Source organism: Schistocerca gregaria, chromosome 1, assembly GCF_023897955.1.
Source record: "Schistocerca gregaria isolate iqSchGreg1 chromosome 1, iqSchGreg1.2, whole genome shotgun sequence".
In the NCBI taxonomy this organism is placed as follows: Eukaryota; Metazoa; Arthropoda; class Insecta; order Orthoptera; family Acrididae; genus Schistocerca; species Schistocerca gregaria.
The window spans coordinates 324,912,215-324,925,493 of record NC_064920.1 but is presented as its reverse complement, the minus strand read 5'-3'; positions in this window follow the sequence as shown (position 1 = coordinate 324,925,493).

Below are 13,279 nucleotides of genomic sequence, written 5' to 3'. Positions count from 1 at the left end.
TATTCTCTTTTCTCTGTCAAAATCTATGTTTTCCTCCGAATGTCAATTTAGTGAGTAAACAAAGTGGAATACCTAATTAACAACGGTATACGTGATCTGTAACAAGCAGTTATTCCACTGAGAAGGGGCACAATGTTCGAGTAACAAGCCAATTAATCTGCAGGAGATGTTTATCAATGCTGATAAAGCACAATATGTTATGGCAAAGTCTATTAATAACAAATATTGACGTACCATTTCGAGTTTTTTGTTTGACAATACACACCGCTGCTGCGTTTATTCGTCTAGGATAAGAGTGGTACGACAATATGAGCTGCTATATCCCTGTCTGATACATATGTGTGATGCCGTCGCCTTCTCTGGCCTTATGTGACATCCAGTGCTCGTAAACTTGCGTTCTACACTGACAATAAACTACAAAATAAAATAGTTCACAATAATAAATCTATTAGAGATTGGTGTAAAAATTCTGGCATACATAAACTCATATGCTCCTGTTCTTCCATCTACATAGGCCAAACAGGGATAAATTTTTCAACGCGCTACAGAGTACATATCTATACCCTTCGACTCAAAAACTTAAATTAGTCCAGATTTGCAGTACATGTTGCTCGTCATCGACACCAACACGCTGTTGATGATATTAATGACAGTCTTTCTGTGCTACACATTGCTGAGAAAGGACTACAGGAGGAACACCGTGAACAATTAGAAATTTTCATCCACAAACTAAAGTCGCCCCAAAAAAATTCTGAATGAAGAGACTGAGTCTACGCAAAACCTTTCCTTTCCGAATTTCCCGGATATCTTGGCACCAAAAAGCAATAAAAATGACAATAATTCATCTTCCTGTATAAATGTTGTTCTTCTTTATGTGTGACGACTGTGGTATTCTGCAACTTAGAAATTTTTAAAAATTATGTATTAAATATGGACCCCTATCTGTTTACCTTATGTACGCAGCTAGCCACATTTACGTAAATGTAAAATCTGTACTAACAATATTTGTATCATATTACAATACATTTCCTGCCAAAGACTATTATGTAGTGAAGTGCAGTATCGGTCATATCCGTATTCTTTGTAAAAACATCGAATATTTACATCCTGTGAACCAGTGTAAAACCACGTTTAGCTACATATTGTGTTTATTGGTGTACATAGCTTAAAATGCTCGTTATAAGAAACAATCTGATGTGAATACCACAAGGCAGTGCATTGGAAGTATCTAAAACATGAAAACATTTTTCTGATTCCTAAATGTTTCGTCACCGATTACTAAATTCCCGTCAATTCCGCCAGAAGTACGAACATTGCATCTAGCTACACTTAGTCCACAAGATTATGTTTCTGTAACGCCTCCATCTGAAGATGAGTCTGCAGTGGCTCGAAAACATGTTCATGGTTGAATAAATCTTAAGAAAGCGACTGGTTGCATATATATTACCAGATAAACGACTATTTAAATCACAGTCACTGTTGGTCATCCACAATAAATATGATGAAATTACTTGTAAACTTGAATATGGTTTAAATGCTTGATACGAAACCCATTACCTCCTGCAATATCGGTCTGACGCATTTACAAAGATGCCTGACGCTACCTCTGAAGTCTATAACGAAGTTCAGCAACAAATTACCATAATAGCAGTAGGAAAACTACTGTAAATTATCCGGGAACGTCTTGATGACCTTGTTTAAGAAAAACTGTGTCAATGACACGTCAACTTAACGAGGGTCACTGCATATGCATGAAGTGTTTACATGCCACAGCAGACTTTCCAGTCATTTTGTAATGTCGTACGGACCTCATGTGACCTGCTATACAAATTAAAGCTTACCGTCGATACCTGAAATTGGGCCTTATAAAAGCTTTCCTTTCCTTCTTTGTTCTTCTCTGTGTCCTGGCACGCTTTTGCTCTCTAGAGTATTCCATTATCTAATCTTTTTGGGCGGAATGTGGCTAATATCTTGATGAGGATACCTACAGTAAATATTTAGCTTTTCCTAATATTCTGCCCACTGAAAATCACATACCGTGCAATTAAAACTTTCTTGAATTTGTTCAGTTTCATCGACCTCTTACAGACTGCAGTGATAACATTCACCCATTTCATGTAGCATTTTTATGTCTCTCTCTTCCAAGCGGACTAAATCAATTTCATTGCCTAATGTTTGTGCATTCAGATTATGTATATGTGTCTACATCTTATTTAACAATATTTAATTCACTTTAGAAACATAATTTCACTATCCATTAAGCGTGTGTCTAGACAAGCTGAACTCTACATCAACATCTACATGTTTACCTCGCAGAGGGTCATCAAACCACTTTCACAAAATTCCTCTGTCGTTCCAGCCTCTAAAAGCGCGCGGAAAAAGCGAATAATTAAAACTTTGCGGGCGAGCTTCGATTTCTCTTATTTTATCAGATTAATCATTTTCACTGTGTAGGTAGGTGTCAACAAAATATTTTCCCATTCGGAAGAGAACGATGGAAATTGAAATTTCGTGAAAAGTTCTCGACGACACGAAACACGCCCTTGTTTCAATGATTGTCGTCCCAATTCGTATACCATATCCGTGATAGTCTCTCCCATATTTCGCGATACCACAAATCGCGCCACCCTTCTTTAAACATTCTCAATATCCTCCGTAAATCCTATGGGTCAGGATACCATACTGCACAGCAATATTCTAGCAAAGGATGATAAGTTTAGTGTAGTTAGAGTCCTTAGTAGATCTGTTGCATCTATTAAATGTTCTGCCCATAAAAAGAAGTCTTTGGTTTCCCTCCCTCAAAACATTACCTGAGTGGTCATTTAAGTTGTTCGTAATTGTAATCCAAAGGTATTTAGTTAAACAGACATGCTTTGTATTTGTGTGATTTATCGTGTAACCAAAATTTGAAGGATTCCCTTTAGTGCTCATGTAATTACCACATACCTTTCATTATTAGGGTCAAATGCAACTTTCGAACCATACAGATATCTTGTCTACATCATTTTCCAATTCATTTTGATCTTGTGACAACTTTACTAGGCGTAGATGATAGCATCATCTGCAGACAGTCTAAGAGGGCTGCTCAGATTGCCTCCTACACATGTTAAGTATACATTAGTGTTGTGTACATAGTTTAGCGTAGTCAGCGCGTACACAACTTTCCCACTAGAGCGTACCTCGCTAAGCACAACAGCGCAGGCGCAGCGCTACCGTCTCCGCACTACGAAATGGCGCTGTCTTAAAGACGGACCAAATTCTGCTTCCTCCATTCCGCATATTAATATGTAACGCAGCCAATGAGATTGCTGCTAACGTAGAACGTTTTCTCCTCGTGGATCACACTTGTGCAGTGATACCTGAACGCTCGAGGTATTATAACGAATGTCTGCATCAGTCTGCATTAGTCTGCATTTGTCTGCATAAGTCTGCATTTGTCTGTAGTCAAGTTTCAGTCTGCGCCTAGTAAGATTGCCATATTCCTGTACATAGCCATGAAGATAAATGAATAGACACTTTGTCAAGTATCAGAGATATGTGAGAATAAGATTAACGTACTAAGACCAAAGGAACTTCAGATTGTCAATTTTAAACAGCATCCAGAATCAAGTTAAGTAATTTCTATGCTTTTTATTATTTTAATTAATGTGTGTGAAAATTAATCAAGTTCTGTTTAAAGTTGGTCACCGTCAATCTGCTACTCTAAGCGTGCAAGTGGCATTTCTATCGTCTGACCTAACGACAGAAGATAAACACGCCACGATAAGACCACGGGACATATTGCTGACATTCGCCTACTTCGTTAGAGCGACAGGTCAAATAATCTGATGGTGTGGGTACCGAAGGTATTACAGTACGCACACCACAATTAGGAACTGCAGAGGGGCTATAAAACTTCTTTGGGGACCGCCGGATATCACTTCTCTTCTACTCCACGACTTTCCGTCAATTAGTACGAACTGTGATCATTCCGATAGGAAATCACGTATCCAGTCACACAACAGAGGGGATTCTACATAGGAACACAATTCGATTACAAGCTGGTTCTGGAGAGCGCTATCAGTAGCATTTTGATAATCCAGAAATATAGAATAAATCTGAGATCCTCTGTCGGAAGCACTCATTACTTCGTGAGGATAAAGAGTCTGTTGTGTTTCACAACAACGATATTTTCTGAATTCGTCCTGATTTTGTGTCAAGAGGTCGTTTTACTCGACGTAACTCTTGATGTTGGAACACGGTACATGTTCCAAAATCCCACTGGGAAAAGGCATGGGTGATTTAGGTCTATAAGTCATCGCATTACTCCCACTTGCTTTTTTCAGTATTGGTGTGACCTGTGCAACATTCCAATCTTTAGGTGTGGAACGTCCGTCGGGCAAGCGGGTATAGAACTGTTAACCATAATATTCTGAAAGGAATCTAATTGGTATACAATCTGGACCAGAGGACTTGGCTTAATTAAGAGATTTAAGCTGCTTTGCAGCACCGAGGATATATCCGGCTTTAAGATAGTTCCTCCCATAAAATAATTTCCATGTTGAATTTGATCTTTTATTGTTTCGTAATTACATAGCTACAATTATAAAATGCAGGTCACTATACTGAGCGTTGTACAATGTACTATTGTTATTGTATGTTGATATTTCTCACCGTTCCAGTCACAGTTACAGCAGGGAGATAATATTTGTTGCTGGAAACTCTGCAGAATGTGTTGAAGACAATTTTTCTTTACAATCATATGAGTATGAAAAGCTTACGTAATGTGTATTGAAAATCTACTCTTACAAAAGTTATAAGTTATAAGTGAATTTCCACGAGATGTAGGTCTTTTCTGCTATTGTTTGCCGATTTGGATTTTTTGGCATTTATGTCATGATCATCTGCGATACACGCCTTAGATCATTCGCACTGTCGTTGTTTTGATATGAACAATGTCTCACGTTGTCGAAACTGCTGTCGAACCCAAGTGCTGAACAGTAATCCGGTCTAAATCGAACATGCATTAAATAGCATGTATATAAAAGAAAGTAGCTAACATTTTCACAAGAAAGAGCATTGGTCATAACAAGAATCAACTGTCCCGTAAACATACGTCTGAGAACAGGTACATTTAGAGATATGGCCCACTGTCTTACGATATCTATTTCCATGTTGGCACGACGAGAGATGCACCCTCCTGCGCATTCTTCACCCCTCGTTCTCAAAGTATGACGAACTCGTGCCAATACATGTGGCAGCAATTTCCTTTTTGTCACGTTCATATGGCACACTCTCCTACAACGTGTGGACGTTAACTGCTCCCTCCCCTCCCCCCTGGAGCCAGTAACATAAACGATTAAGTCAGGTGAACGGTGAGTCCAAGATACTGGACATTCTCGGTCACCTAAGCATTAAAGATCTGTTTTAGGTGCTGTGCTACGGGGGACAGAAAACTGAGTTGTGCCCCATTGTGTATAATCGACCTCCGTTGTCTTTACTTTGCTATAACGTTCTGCATTAGCGCAGAGAATTTGTCGCACAGACACTGATGATAAGCGAACATGATGCGTTACTTCCATGGTAGCTTGAGGGATTGCATCTGCCCACATGTCGTGACTCTGGTAATTTATTGTCGCAGGATGTCTGAATCCTGACTTATAGTAAATAAAATGAAAGCTTTGAAGCATGAATCTTCAGCGCACCGTCTGAGAATCCATTGGCATCTATGATGTTTACCACACTTCTCCACTGGCCTGAAAGCTTGCACACGTTGTGAGTGACAAGGACAAAGCAACTGCTTGTGCATATTTAATCATCCAAGAGCGTGGTTTGTGCCTTTTTCACAGACTTATTTGTGCTTTATCGTCTACTCTGCGAAATACTCGCTCCTTCACATCCGACGTGCGAACTGAGCTCCGTTTGCCGTTATACCTGATATACAGCGAGTTATTCCCCAGTTATTATCGTGGAGTCATTTTTGACGGTAGCTTAAACACCATCTTATTTATCTCTGGAATGATTCCGCTCTTGTTCCAAATATTGTATGTATTCTCTTAGAAGTCAATTGTCTTCAAGGAAACACGTCAGTGCAAGTCGTGACATTCTTTGTTAAAGAGTAATTGGATTTTGTGGTCACTGCACACCCCTGGATAGTACTAACGTGCACATTACTTCTGAGTATTCCACTGTGCTTTCTGAGGTGCGTGTGTGATCTCACAATGAGTAGTGAATCTATTCGCATCGACGGACATATTAGGAAGGTGGAAGAGGTTATGGATTATTTAGATAACATAGGAAATGAATCTGCCGAAGAAGAACGAAGCCAGGAACATAATTCCGATATAAGAGATTGCGAAAGTGAACACAGTACTCGAAATGCAGCTACAACAATATCTGATTTGGATGATTCAGAAGACAAAATCTCTGAAAATGATTCTGGTAGTTACTGCTATGGGAAAAGCAGGTTCAAATGGTCGCGAAACCCGTCCAGTAGTTCTAGAACGAGAAAATCTGATGTTATTGTTCATTTACCCGGGACTGATTGGACCTGCTCAGCAACGGTAGCCTTCTACGCCATTTGAAGCATTGCCTTTGCTTGTTACAGATGATATGCTGAACACTATCGCAGATCACACAAACGCACAAATTTCAGAAGTGAGTGCAAATTATGTTGTGACTGCGATTTATGTTGATCATTTGTCTCTAGGATAAATGCGAGCTTTTTTTGGATTGATTTATCTCGCAGGTGCTTGTAAATCTAATCATGAGACTGCAGATTCGCTTTTATCTATGGAGCTAACAGGAAGGCCAATATTTAGAGAAACAATGCCCAAGAAACGGTTTCTTTTTATTCTGTCTGTTAGTAGATTTGATAACCGAGCAACAAGGGAACAGAGAAAACAATCAGGTGACAAGTTGGCAGCTATTTATGAATTCTTTAAAGAGTTTATATCCAACTCAGCAGCAAATTATAACTGCTCACAATTTGCAACAGTTGATGAAATGATAGTAAGTTTTCGTGGGCGCTGTTGTTTTATGGTGTACCTCCAAAACCAACCTCAAAAATAGGGTTAAAAATTAGGTGTTCGTGTTATAAAAAATCTCACTGTCTGATAAACGGTTTTATTTATTCAGTGAAGGCGACAACGCCAAATGCATGAAAACTAAGCGACCCAACACAATCTGTTCTGAAACTGGTTCAACCTATTGCTAAGACAAACGGAAACGTAAGAGGAGATAACTGGTTTATCTATGTAGAACTGGCTAATGAACTACAAAAGATTGGCCTGACATACGTTGGTACACTTCGGAAAAAGAAACGTGAAGTTCTGGCGGAATCCTTGCCCAATACATCATATGAAGTGGAAAATGCAAAATTTGGTTTCTCATAGGGTTTAACGATATGCTCCTATGTCTCAAAGAAAAGTAAATCATTAGTCAGGCTATGTATCATCAATGCAACATGACAAGCGCATTGAACAGCAGAGTGGTAAACGTGATATTCTTCTGTTTTACAGTTCTACAAAGTGGCGCGTGGATGCTCTTGATCAGAAGTGTGCTCTTTGTGGAAGAAGATGTAAAAGCTATATGGATATTGCAATTGTTAAAAATTACGTAAAAAGCACACGGAATAACGTGCTACTGTACTAACTCTATGAGAAACTTTGAAAACATTAATAAGTGCAGCATTTCGTTTGGAAGCGCAGATCCAACCATTAACCTCATGTGGGCCTAAAACGCGCCAAAGATGTAACTTTTACTCACTAAATCATGACAAAAGATTGCCAGTCACTTGTTCAAGATGCAACAAATATGTCTGCAAAAACCCACCCTGGGCAGAAGACATTATGTGTATAATGCAACAAAGAGTAACTTTATTAGGAACCACAATATTTTAGAAATTAAAATTTTTGTTAAGCATAAAGTAATGACTGTTAATTTCTTTAGCATGCATCAAAAATTACATTTCCTCTGTCAGGTGTTAATTTGGACCTTAATGATCTAGGCAGATGAAGCAAAAAAGAAGAGTACTTCTAAAATGAAAAATTTGTTGCTTTAAAATTACCTCTGCATTGAGAACTAAAGTTGTGGGAGTGAAATATCTAGAGATGGAAGAATAACCAACGAAATTAATAGGAGGTTACAGAAGGGAGGCAATTTTTACCAAACAATAAAACACCTGATTTCGAATAAGGTAGTTTCAGAAAAAGCAAAACTCCTTATTTATAAGAATTATTACTTCCATATTGTCACCTATGGAGGAGAAACTTGGACAATGATAGAAATGGACTGGAGCAGACTGCAAGCAGGGGAAATGGAATTTCTCAGAGCAGTTAAGGGAAAAACAAGAATGGAAAGAGTAAGGAATGTAGATATTAGAAAGGTCCTTAAACAAGAAAGTATGAGAGAAGAAATTAAAAAAAAATTAAGATGGTATGGGCATGTTAAGAGGATGCATGGGCGGAGACTCCGCAAAATTATGGAAAAACTAAAGTTGGATGGACAAAGACCTAGAAGGCGCCCAAGAACACGAGGGAAAACAGGAGTGGGAATATCTGTGGAAAGGAGACGTGTGACCTAGAAGCAGGTGGAGAAAGAATATTTGTGGGAGGACCGAGCCAAATGGAGAGGACTCGTTAACACTCTGACCCGGCAGTAGCTGGAGCGAGGAGATACGGATATAGATAGATAGATAAATTATCACAGTTATGTAATTATTCGTACAATGTCATATTTTCCATTAATCTAATATCCTTCGCAGTTTTTTTACTGAGAATTGAAAAACTGTAGACATTAAAAGAAACATGTTTTGTTTGAGTTTCTGACTTTATTATACCTCATATTTAGATTAAAGCAGTTGTCAACAAGTTAAAATGAATGTGTCTAAAACAACTACGATAAAAAAGTGAATCTAGTAAATGGAGATACTAATAATTTTTGGGGTCACTAATAGGCCCACGATTGTAGTTGTGATAGTCAAAAGTATCGATAGTAACTCAGAGTAATCGTTTGTCAGGAAGTCACTGCAACAGCATGCTACGCGTTTTTCATATGAAATGCAGAGCTGAAGAGGTCATTTGGAGTCCGTGACACGTGCATGTCGATCGGCTTCATTGACTAAACCGTACCCATTTCTGGCTTGGAGTAACAGGACTCTGTTTCATCGTTTGCGTTGTTCACATACCACTTAATTACTCATACTGATCTGATGACAGCATGATCTCTGATCGATACGTACAGAATGACTGATGTAATGCATAGTTGTACGCACTGCGTCTGACAATTATGTCAGCAGACTACGCACAGAGACACTCACAGTAATTTAAACTGCAAGTTAGCCCACAAATCTGGGTACTGATCGTTCTCGGTGGATTATGATCCATATCTCGACAAGTATTTGTATCCATACATACATATTAAAGTATGGTTTCCATGTTTGGCAAGTACTATCTCCTGTAGGCGTATGGGACACACAGTTTCAAACAATCTTTGTAAGGAAATTATGTAGCAGACAAACAGAAATTTCCTCGTATACTACCCAAATACCGAAATACTGCTAGTACGAAGTTATGTGACACGTCTCACACCATTACTTATTAATTACGTAATCAGATCTTACCACGTTTTCATATTATGTGAGATCTATAGCTGCTCTGTATATGCACTCCTGCCTTTATGAGATTGATAACTTGCGTACATATATCTCGATACTTTCTTTTTCATTTTCTTTTAAGTTCATATTGTCATACAGAAAACTGTATGATTCAACCAACTTTCCAATAACATTATCAATAATTAATTAATGTTCGTATGAAAAGCATGTGGCACCTTCAGCTCTTAACACGACACGCAACTTCGATGCAGAGATTTACCAGTTACTACAGCAGACTATCACTGGTAAGAACGCCGGTCTGCGACTGTTCCGTGACCTGAATGGACGCTAATTGCAAGCGCTATAATACACGAAGCTGCGTAAATAAAACTGTGTGCTACTATACAGAGTTTATTCATATTTATACCCTGTAGTGGTATCCCGAACCCACCTCCACCTAACTGTCTCCCATGAGCCACGGACCACGCCAATTTAGGGTGGCTTGTGTGCCCCGGCGATACGAACAGCCGCAGACTAACCTACGGTGCCTAAAGAGGGACAGCAGGCTTCACAGTAGTTTCAGGTGAAACATTCTGGGCAACTGACTTCTCTTGTTTTGTAATATTAGTCAACACGGCCTTGCTATGCTAGCACTGCCAATGACTGGGAGCAAGGGGGGAAATATAGACGCTATTATCCACTAAGGGATGTAGCTCTACTGTATGTAAAATTGTCTCGCATTCCGACGGTAGAGTGGGGCTCTCGGGAGAATATTGTCATTCTGAACAACAAAACTAGCATCGTACATGAAGGAGCATCCTACAGAATGTCAGAACCCTTAATCAGGTAGGCAGGCTAGAGAATTTAAGTAAATGATAGGCTGGAGTTACATATAGTAGGTATTGGGGAAGCTAGGTGGCCGGAAGAACAGGTCTTCTCGTCAGGTCAGCGGTCAGTTATACATAGAAAATCACTTGGAGGTAACGCGGCAGTATGCACTGTAATGAACATGAACATATGAATCCAAGTAAGCTTCTATGAAAACCATAATGATTATATTATCGGAGCCAAGACAGACATGAAGCCAACAATCATCACAACAGTGCAAGTTTGTATGCCAACTAGTTTCACAGCCGAAGGGATTGAAAGAATGTATAACGAGATAAAAGATTCTCTTCAGATAATTAAGGAAGACAAATTTAAGAACGAAGGAAGACAGAGATACGATAGCAGGAATGTTAAGACAAGGAAAAGTAGTAGCCAAATACGGACTGGAGGAAAGCATTGAAAGAGGAAGCTGCCTGGTAGAATTTGCACGCAGCATTAAGTTAATCATCACTAATGCTTGTTTTCAATACCATTAAAGAAGAGTGTATATGTGGAAGATGCCTGAAAACCCAGGAAATGTTGGAATAGAGTACATAATGTTCAGAGAGAGGATCCGAAACCAGGTTTTAAACTAAAAACATTTTCAGGAGCACGTGTGGAGTCTGACCATAAATTACTGGTTGTGAACTACAAATTGAACTGAAGAAATTGCAGGAAAGTAGGAAATCAAGGAGTTGGGCAATCGATGAGCTCAAAGAACCCGTTTGTTGAGAGTTTCGAGTGGATCATTTGGCACATATTGAGTGTAATGGGGGAAGGAACATTTTAGCAGACAAACGGGTAGCTTTCAGAAGTGAGACAGGGAAGGCAGCGTAGGATGAAACGGCGGAAAAAAACCGATCCCAGTACAGATCCTTGATTGTTGCTGACGAAAGAAGAAAACATAAAAATTCAGCAAAGAAGCAGGCAACGAGAAATACAGGTGTCTAAATAAGAGTTTCATAATAATGACAAAATGCAAAACACGAAAAGATAGGTACCATCTGTAAGAAAATTGAAGACACTGTAATATTCACGACACTATGTTCTAGCCACAAAATGTTAAAATGAACTAAGTGAACAAGCTTCAACAAATACTCGTATTATCGATGCTACGTATTAAAGGACTGTAGCGTGTAAAAATGAAGATAATTATTTCATTATTTCTGTAATAATTTAATTTCTGTGTGAATTAAATCTATTATCAGAAAACTACATTCATGGACAACGATAATTATATTTTTTTTTATCTATCGTTATTGTGGTTCAGTTGTTCTTCTTGTGCTAACCGATGAACTGTTCGGAAGTGAGACATGTGAGGTCTCTAAAGAGAAAACCTGTAACGATATTGTTAATTATTATATGAAAAATAGAGTCGCTATTGTGTAGACGTGGATTTGTATTTATTTCAGTTGTAATCCAATCTAATTAATGTTTTTAAGTGTTGATTTTCAGCTCCGCAATTAAAAGCATCCATTAGCGCTAGTAACTTAGTGCGGAGTTTACTAGTAGCTGGTATAAAAAATATGGCGTAATTTCGATTGAAAATGCTGAAGAATAGAGATAAAAAGCTTAAAGAGTTTTATCTAAATACGTTAACATGATATAAAAGGAACCGTGAATAACAATTGACAAGTTGACTATCGTCTGTCTGGCGCCATCTTAGCAACAATATCTGGGCAGCAGTTTTGAATCGATAATTTTAACAAACATAAATGTTGTTAGATATAAATGAATGGAAATAAATGTGCACGGGTGGTCCCGAATCTACTTTAGAAGACAGAGTTCAACTCAGATTTTATCTTTAAAAACAGTGCTCACACCACGTTACGTAATATCAGTTTCTTATTTGCTGATGTATGGCGCCTAACGATCTCGGACGATTTACATGAAATAATTTGATAGGAGTCATACGTCAGTGCTGTCCGCAGGTAGTACTTTGTGACTAAATGTTCCCTCTACTAGAGAAAAGTGCTTCCATCTTAAGTAACAGTTGTGTAAAATCTGATAAATGATTTGCAATTTAGTGCCACTTTACAGACAACATTTCTACACAACTTCAAGTCGATATTTCGTTAGCAGAGTGACAAATATTAGCCAGGATAATCAGTTTTGAGATCAAACGAATTGTTACGCTGACAATAGGTTACTGGTTTTATACTTTTTTTGTTCTACCTGAAATATCATTTATAATTAATTAAAGTCACGAAATACTATAAACCGGTTCCGCCAAAAAACCTTTGGATAAGAGAAGCAACCCCGTAGATATCAAGAACTCAGATGGCATGCCATTTCTAAACAAAGAAGAGAAAGCTGGAATGCACGAATCTATAGAAAGTTATACAAGAAGAATTTGTTGTCTGCTATGTCGAAGGTAACATTATGGAAAGGGAAGAGATAGCAGACGAAGATATGAGAGATATGATACTTCGAGAAGAATTTAACAGAGCACTGAAAATCGTAAGTCTCTGTAAATTATTTCAATTCTTGGGACAACCAGCTAGGACAAAATTATTCCATATAGCGTTCAAGATACGTCTCGTCAGTTTAAGAATGTTCGACAACGGACAAGTAAAAAAACAATGAAAATTTAAGACTGGTTTTAACGAATCAAGTATTCCAAAAAATCTTCCATATCTTGAGAACACTGCACCCCTCTTGTGAATGTTGTTTACATCCAGCATCTTTACTCTCCACACTTATTTATGCCCATTGTCCTTCTCTGGTAGATTTTAAATGTTTGCGGCAAACATCGTCACCAGTGATGATTTTTTCCAGAAAAGACTTTTCTCCGTTATGGATTTCAATCAAGTCGTGGTTGGCGTAGAAGCGTTGTTG